The sequence below is a fragment of the Tenrec ecaudatus genome, chromosome 17 (genome assembly GCF_050624435.1).
Source record: "Tenrec ecaudatus isolate mTenEca1 chromosome 17, mTenEca1.hap1, whole genome shotgun sequence".
In the NCBI taxonomy this organism is placed as follows: Eukaryota; Metazoa; Chordata; class Mammalia; order Afrosoricida; family Tenrecidae; genus Tenrec; species Tenrec ecaudatus.
Genome location: NC_134546.1, coordinates 54,974,949 through 54,984,430, shown reverse-complemented (window position 1 = coordinate 54,984,430; position 9,482 = coordinate 54,974,949).

Sequence of the window (9,482 nt, the reverse complement as noted above, 5' to 3'; positions counted from 1 at the left end):
TGCATTGGAGTTGCCCTGGTGACCTCTGGGGTTTAGCTGTCAGAAGCACTAAAGAAGATAGGTCCCTGCCGCCGCTGGCCTCACTGGCAGTTTGGGGGGAAAAGGCATGGGGAGAGTCTGGATAACCCAAAGCCAACCCCAAGTTCGATTCCGATGGTTACAAACATCCCTTCTACTTCCCACCTGCAACCTGCTGAGGGCCTTCTGCAGGCCAGGCGCTGTGCATGGGCTAGAAGGGAAGAAGATGTCCCTCAACCAGCAAGTCCAGCCTGGGACTCTGCTGGCCTACCACTCTCTCCACTCACTGGACCCCGCGTCCGACTGGTGCGGGATGGTCCTGGGCTGGGGCTGAGCCCCATCTTTCTCAAAACCTGACAGGAGCTAAGCTAGAGCCCAGCTGCATTTGCCTGGCCCTGCCTGGTGGCATGGTGGTTACATGTTGGGCTGTTACCTCAAGGTCAGGGGTTTGAAACCACCAGCTGCTCTGTGGCAAAAAGGTGAGACTTTCAACTTCCACCAAGAGTTAGCCTTGGAAACCTGCAGGGACAGTTCAGCCTTGTCCTGTAGGGTGGCTGTGAGTCATTTGTAACCGGCTTGATAGCAGTGAGTTTGGTTTTTGTTTTTTTCCTGCCAGCAGAGTGCTGGGCGGGGTGGCTAACCACGCGCACACGGCTCTCCCCTGGGAGTCAAAGCTCAGACAGAAATGGGTCTCAGAGAAATGCTAGCTTCCCGGGCAGTTGATAGTGGAATTGTGAAAACATGAGGTGAGATTTCACAGAGTTCTTGGAAAAATTCCATTCTTTTAAAATTCCATTTCTCCCCCATGAACTTAGTGACGCCACCTCTTAATGAGAACATTTGGGAATCTGGATCTGTAGGTACTTGGGTGGGGCAGCCTCTAGTTGGTGCATCTCTAGTTCGTCACTGCTGCTGGGGGAGGCCTCTGAGCCAGGGCGACCCCTTCCCTCCACAGTGAGCCATCTCCCCAACAGTTCCTCCACATACCCCCCTGGCCCTCTGCTGCCGCACAGGGAGGTCCTAACTCCTGGGCAGTATCTGCGGGCCCCTGTGGTCTGGCCCTCGCCAACCTCGCTGTCGTGGGCAGCTGTCGAGCTGGCCTCGAATTCATGGTGGCCTGCACACAGCAGGACAAGAGGCTGCGTGGTCCTGACCCCCCCCCCCCCTTCTGCCCCCGCCAGACCATTCTTCCTTGTCCATCTCAGCCTGGAAGCTCCCGTGAAACTGTTGGCACAATGCACAAGCTTCCTCCCACAAGTGGTGGCCGACAGGAGGTGCACTGGCTGGGAGTCAAACCGGGACTCATGCCCCCAAATTCACTGCTGTCCAGTGGGTTCCAAGTCAAAGGGACGCCATTGGAGGGAGTAGAGCTGCCCCTGAGGGGCTCTGAGACAGGATATCTGTACAGAAGCAGGCAGCCTCATCCTTCTCCCGTGGGATGGCGGATGGTTTTGAACCACTGACCTTGTGAACTGCCCAAGACTTGTCCATCAAGACTCCTCTGAGTCTCTGGGAATAGCACGTGAGGACTGTATCGCTGAATCATGACTGCCCCTCCCTTACCCATCTGGTCCTACACCCCTTCTTTGCCATGTGACAACCCGAGAGCGCCTGTCTTGCCTCCTGACTATGCACACAGTGACCTTTCCTGGAAGGCCATCCTTTGCTGGCCGGTCCTGCTCATATTCCACATCTCTGGGAAGCATCCTCTGACCTTGTCCAGGTTCCCACCGTGTCTCTGCTGTTCACGAAAACCGGTAATGGACTGGTCAGATGGTCAGATGACTTTGTGTCCCCTCACAAATGGGATCTCCTGGAGGGCAGGAGTTCTGTTCTCCTCTGTGCCTATTTCGACCTAGTGAATCATCCCATGCTGGTTGTCCTGACTGACCACAATGGTGTCAGGATGTCCAGTTCCTTCCTGAGCAAAACATAAGACATAGCAGCCTGAGAGATCATGTGAGCAGTTCAGCCCAGCACTGGCCCCCACACAAGGTCAAAGGACAGACAACAAACAGGACACCATGTCTCTGCCATCAACCAAGGGGCTGATTCCCCAAACATAAGGAGAGCGTGGTGGCCTAGTGGGTTCCGTGGTTGGGCTGCTAAGCACAGGGTCAGCAGTTTGAAACCAAGGCCCGCTTCTCTGGAGAAAGACGAGGCTTTCTACTCCTGTAAATATTTAATAGTTTTGAAAACCCACAGGGGCAGGTCTAACCCTGTCCTGTAGGGTTACTGTGGGTCAAGATTGACTCGTGACAGTGAGTTAAAAATTATATGTAGATGAAGAACAGATAACACAAAAGAAAAGCGAGCAGAGAAGAAAAACAGTGCCTAGGAAGAGGGGTGGCCAGGAAGCAACTCCAGGGTATTGATGAAGGGGTCAGTGTGCCTCAAAGGGCACTGGAATGAAGGCCCCCACCCATGAGGTTGCTGAGTGTGGGGACCTGGCACCCTGATGTCTCGCTGGGTCCTGTTGTGTCTGTCCTGACTTCCAGAGACGCTGTAGGACAGAGAGGACCTGCCCAGGGGACTTCTAGGGCTACCAGTCTTTATAGAAGCCCACAGCCCCATCTTCCTTTTAAGGAGTGGCTGCTGGATTTGAAGCGCTGACCTCTTGGTGTACTGCTGATCCCTTAACCACTGCGGCCACAGGGCTTCGCTGACGAGGCTGGCAGCAATGTAAATTGATACAGCCTTTGGGAAGCTCCTTGAAATCGCCATGAACGATTTCATCAACCAGATCTGTTTGATTAGCCCTCGTGTGCTAACTGAGCAGTGTGAGGTCCAGACTCGCCCAGTAGCTCCTTTGGAGACAGAGCTGGTGACCCTTCTGGAGCAGCGCCCCTCTGTCCCCGGGCTCCCCAGGCGCCAGAATCAACAAGGCAGCACCCAGCAGCCACCGCAGCAGTCCCACCCCCGGGAATTTGTCCCCACACAGTACTCCCTCCAGGCGTCCCACCGAGGAGCCCTGCGGACGTAGCGCCCAAGGCCTTGGGGTGCAATCTACGAGGCCCAAAATCTGAAGCCACCTTAGGAGAGAGGCCGGGCCTTCCCCGCCTGTGCAGTTAAAATCTCGGAAACTCACTTTGGGGCAGGGTTACCCCGTCCTGTAGTGTTGCTGCGAGTCGACAGGGAGTGAGTTTGGTTTCACAGTGCTTCTAAGGTGGGGTGCTAATCACAAGGTCAGCAGTTTGAAACCAGCAGCCCCTCCACCCGAGAAAGATGGGGCTTCTCCTCCTCCAGGGGCAGCCCTACGCTGGGTGGCCGTGAGCGGGCATGGACTCAGTGCAGTGGTTGATTTGTTTTTACTATGACATTGTTATGCACGAGCAAGACCACTGCAGTCCCTGCGTAAGAAACTGGCTATCCGCTTACTCTCTTCACAAAGGGATTGGCTACAGAAGCTAGGGTTCCTTTATACACTGACACACCACTCAGCCACAAAACAAAGTATGAGGAAGTTCTCTAGAAGCTGCACCAGATGATTACCCAGATAAACAGAGGAAGAAAAGACCAGGGTGCAGAACAATAGGCATTGTGCGCTCTGAAAAAAGTAGGGGTTGAAAGGGAGAGTTTGTTGTCAGTGAGGGCTTGTTTATGCAACAAATACCTACTGAAAAATAAACAAGGAGTCAGACCATTGTCTGCCTCTTTTGGCCTGAGAGTGGGTGGCTGAAGAACAAAGGGGAGCCAGACTTTTCATTTCAGTTTTGAACCAGCTGAGCCCACAAGGGCCATGGTCAGAAACACTGCCGTACAATCAGATCTCTCTTCAGCACACACTGCAAACGTGTCTTTCACTTACACCTTTACGCCTCTGAAGGTGGTGTTTCCGGCTCTCTAACCTGTTCCCACGGGAGCCTTGGTGGGGTGTGAGTGGTGGTTACGGGTTCGGCTGTGATCTGCATGGTTGGTAGTTTGAAGCCACCAGCAGCTCTGTGAGAGGCAGACTGGCTTTCTACTCCCATCGACAGTTACAGTCTCCAACCCACAGGGGTCACCATGAGTCAGCATGGACTCGATGGCACTGAGTAGTCACATTCTTTTCTTTGTTTTTAACAAATTATTTTTGCGGGCCGCCGGCCCCAATCCCAACTATGTGGAAGACCCCCACCCCCACCCTCCAGAAGAAGAATTCACTTCAGAGGGCAGCACTGAAGCTACAGCTCAGGGAGAGGGACATGTCTGATCAGGAGCAAACAAAGGGAGAGAGAGTGGAGCACATCCTGGCCCACCTGGACAATATTCCTGCTCAGAGCAGCCAATGCACAGAGAGGACCATAGGGCCGGCCCCACTACAAGACACAACATCCATCATTGACCCAAAACCTACGGGGGACAACACTGGAGACACAGTGCAGGAATTGTGCCCGATCTGACCCTGCCACACCAGGGAGGGACACTAAGAGTGTGGCAACAGAGCAGCAAGGGGAGCAAAGCAATTAAGCCCCCAGGGAACACCAAAAATAGACTTTGGGCTCAGGGCGTGGCACCCCATCAGACTCAACCGGAAAACAATCATAAAGGTCAACAAATAGACCTTGAACTATTTATAAGCTTTTCTTTTTTATTGCTGGTTTTTATGGTTGTTTTGTCTGTTTTTTTGTGTGTGCTTATTATTGTCTCTGCATGTCTATCTAGATAAGATAGGGTGTAGGATGCCTGGTGGGGTTTGATCAAGAGCAATGTAGCTGAGAGGAATTACTGAAACCGGAATGAAGGCCGAACATGACAATGGGACAAGAAGAAAGTAAAAGGAAATATAGGAAAGAACTAGGAGGCAAAGAACATTTATAGAAGTCTAAATACAGGCATGTACATATGTAAATATAACAATAGGGGTATAGGTCTATGTACATGTATTTATATGTTAAGTATTAAGTCAGCAGAAAGACTTGGGTCTCTACTCAAATACTCCCTCAACCCAAGAACACTTTGTTCTAATAACCCAGCACATTCTGTAATGCTCACCTTCCTGACAAGATCGCTGAAGACAAAATGGGTGCATAAACAAATGTGGTGAAGAAAGTTGATGGTGCCTGGCTATCAAAAGATATAGCGTCTGGGGTCTTAAAGGCGTGAAGATAAACAGCGGCCACCTAACTGAGAAGCAACCAAGCCCACATAGAAGAAGCACACCAGTCTGCATGATTATGAGGTATTGGTGAGTTCAGGTGTCAGGCACTTAAAAAATCATATCGATGTGAATGAGGGGGAGGGTGGAGTGGAGACCCAAACCCATCTGTAGACTATTGGACATCCCCTTACAGAAGGGTCACAAGGAAGAGACGAGGCAGTCAGGGTGCAGTATAGCACCAATGAAACACAGTTTTCCTCTAGTTCTTTAATGCTTCCTGACCCCCCACCGCCACTATCATAACCCCATTGCTACCTTACACATCTGGCTAGACCAGAGCAGGTACATTGGTTCAGATAAGAGCTCTCGACACATGGAATACAAGACAGACTCAGGAACAGTAATGGGAGTAACGGTACCATGAGAGTAGGGGGAAAGTGGGGAAGAAAGGGGGAACAATGATCAACATGTAACACACACCCCAGGGGGATAAACAACAGAAACAGAAGGGAGACAGCAGACAGTGTAAGATATGAAAATATCAATAATCTATAATTTATCAAGGGGTCACGAGGGTGGAAGGGTGGAGGAAGGAGGGAAAAAAGAGGAGGTGATACCAAGGCCTCAAGTAGAAAGAAAATGTTTTGAAAATGATGATGGAAACATACGTACAAATGTGCTTGATACAATTGGTATATGGATGGCTATAAGAGTTGTAAAATCTCCCGCAAAATGATTTATTATTTAAAAAATAATTTTATCAGGGGCTCTTACAGCTCTTATCATAATACATCCATCCATCCATTGTGTCAAGCACCTTTGTACATATGTTGCTGTGTTAGTGTTGGTAGACTAGAGAAACAAATTCATAGACACTCATATGTGAATTAGAGAGAGCTTTGTATACAAGAGCAATTGAATATTGAGAAAACATCCCAGTCCAGTCTAGATCAAGTCCAGAAGTCACATATTATCCATATGTCCGATACCAATCTATGAATTCCTCTTCAGGCTCACGAAACACATGCAATGATGTCGAGTGCAGAAAGATCACAGGCCAGTGGGAGAACAGTCTTGTGGATACAGTGATGGTGGAAGCATCTCATTTATTCAATGACAGTCATGTCATCATCTTCTGGAACATCATCATAACAATCCACACCCTTGTTTTTTGGGAGGTGTGCCTTATATTTCAGCGAGAGGCAAAACTGTAAGTAGGTCTTATTTTCAGGGGATGTCTTACTTTTGGGGAAACAGTGTAGCAGGTGCCACGGGGTGGGTTCTGGCTCCTGACGACACAGCAGCAGGAAGCACTTCGCGCAGACATTGCCCGGCCCTGGACCGTGCTCACAACAGCTGTGTCTGAACCATGGTGTCAGCCCACCTCGGGGGTCTCCGTCGACCCCGGAATGCATGCACAGGTTTTGAAAAGAGTCCTTTTGTCCCCAGTTCCTGCAAACGACTTGGCAGGGAGAGACTGTCATTAAGGCCTGTGGAGGAGAAGCGAGTCTTGTCTCCCCTCTTGTGAGCAGGTGGGAGAAGCCAGGGGCAAGTTGGGTAGAGGTTACAGAGCAAATCCGTCTGGTCGGCCAGTCGCACACCTGTTTGTTTGTTTTCCGCCATTGGCCACAACCCCCACCGTGTCCTGTGGCTTACCCACTCTGTGCCCCCCCTCCTACCCGGTCCTTGGGCAAGGACCCGAACCTGGTCCTTGGGCAAGGGCTGTCCTTTTCTGGAGACGGCACCTCCCTGGCGCTTTGGTTCCCCTTAGAGATCTGTCTGTTGTTTGGCTGAAAATGGAGCCACTGCCGGGGTGGGTGTGGGTGGGGGGTGAGTTCAGGTCCAGAGTCTCAGGGGGGCCGTCTGACTCGTGAGCTGGGTCGTTTTGGTGCTGTTGGGTTCTGTTTCACAGTTGTCTCCCACTTTATCCATGAGGTGGTCTTTTTTTTTGGAGCCTCTGGGCGGTAGCCTGGCACCACGGCGCTCTCCTGGTGTTAGGTCATGGAGGCTCACACGGTCCATCAGTTCCACTGGACGGTTGGTTCCACGGGTCTCTGATGTCCTTCGCTCTTCTCTGGCCCCAGTGGGGAGGGAACAGAGGTCACACCGGAGAAGACTACTCATGCGCTTTTAAGACTCCAGGAGCTGGTCACCAACACACCATGTTGAGCATTGCCTTTGGCTTGCGTTGTGCCAATTGACCTTAGTGTCCCCAAGAAGATAGTCCCAAGCCCCCAAACCCAGGGACTCCATTCCTCAAGGTGACGACTAAAATGTTTTTCATAGCTTTGCCCCTGGGGGTTCTACTATCCTCAGGCATCTATTTGCCACCCGCATGAATACAGAGGTAAGATTTAAACCTACCCACACATGTGGGTACATCCCCCCTCTCCCTCCCACCCTGGTCCAGTGCACACTTCCATCTATGCATCCACTCGTACTGGAGCCAGCAAGCTGTGCCTCTCAGTACTGACACGTGGCTCTACAGGAAAAAAAAATTTTTTTCAAAGGATATTATTAGGATAATGGTGATTTCATCCATCAGTAAAAAGATATTTTTGGAGGACCTGATGCAAAGGGCTTAAGTGGAGAGCAAATGCTTTGAAAATGATGAGGACAAAGAATGTACAGATGTGCTTTATACAATTGATGTATGTATATGTATGGATTGTGACAAGAGTTGTATGAGCCCCTAAAAATGTTTAAAAAAATTAAAAAATTTTATTATTAATTGGGAGTTGATAAACATATCGCATCATTCTGTAATTAAATCACGTCAAGCAGAATTGTACAAGTGCTACCACTGTCAGTTTCCAAACATTCTTTTTCTTCCTGGACTCGTTGATATTGTCCTTTGCCCCCTTCCATCCCGCTCCCCCCCCCCCCGCCCCATCGATCCCCACTGTATCCTTCCCCCACAACTGAAACCCTAATTCTACTTGCTGTCCCCGTACGTTCATCAGTCCTGGGTGCCACCCGCAGAAACAGGAAACCATATAACCCATCTTCAGGAGGGTGACCTCCAACCACAGGACGCCTCTGAGAGTATGAGCAAAAGCGAACAAACGTACAGAGCATGTTGAAAACCCGATCCGGTCCCGCGTGCATCAGTCCTTCGGCTGTTGTGAGGGAGGATGGGCTCCTCCTTCTCAGCAGTTTGCCGACCCTGCTTCCGTCGGTGGTGGGGGTCACAGGATTGTGTGTAGATGGCATTTTCCCCTGGTGCCTTGAACTCTCAAACCCCCCATATGCCTTCCTTCGCCTCGCTTATTTTCTGCTGACCCCTTCTTCGTCTCTACCGCCTCCCGTTCACCCGAGTCGAGCTGCGTCTACTTTCTTTTAATTAATTAATTAATTAATTTTTTTTTTTTCGTTGTTAAGCTGTGTCTACTTTCTAGCTAGTCATTCACCGTCCGCTCCCTCTCATCCTGCTGACCACCGGAGGATGCTTCCTTTCGCGTGTCAACTTCTTAGCTTTTTATACTAGTGGTCGGGAGCAATATTTGTCCCTTGGGGATGGACTTGTTTCACTCGGCATTCTGCCTTCCAGGCTCCTCCAGGTTCCGTTCTGGGGGCTTTCCCGGGCTCACCGTCCTTGATCCACCCTCTGGGAAGGAACCATCACTTGATCAGCCACCACAAAGCTAGGCCCCCACCTCCGTAGCCTTGCCCCCTGGGATCGGGTCCCGGAACACCTCGGTCACACGCAGCAGCAGGCGCCTATCTTTTCAGCCTTATTTTGCAACCGCTTCCTGACCATCCACCACTGCCCGCCATGGCTTCCCTCGGACGCATACGGTGGCTTCCGCGGCAGCACCGGGAGCAGACTCATGTAACAGCCGCAGACCACAGCGCCCAGGAGTCCCACCCAGGAGGCCAACTGCTTGTTTACACAGAGAGCTTCCTGGTGGACCCACGTATCCCAGAATCCAGGTGCGATCCGGCCTAGGCCAAGGCAAGGAGACGGATCAGATCAGAAGGACTGTCGGGTCTCCAACAGCAACGGCATGTTGGGAGGTGGGCAGCGGCCCAGACAGACGGAAATGTGAGACATGCTGTTGACACCCCGTGCAAAACCATGGCATTCCTCTCGGTAACTGACGGGCCGGTTCAACCCCCAACTTGGACCGTACCCCGACGCCTCCCCAGCGGGAGAGCCGGAGGGAACGCCTTGCTCTCTGAGGTTACAGATGGCTGATCGCGCGTGTTTACCGCTGGACGCGCAAGAAATCCAATCCGTGCCCACTTCAGGGAGACAGGCGCTTTATTAGGTGATTCTGCAGAATCCAGCACTTGAGCCTCAGAAGAGGAAACTACTGCTGGGCTCAGTGGTTTCAGGAGCATTACATCATCGCTGGTGCTCACCTCCCTCCCCTGCCTCCTC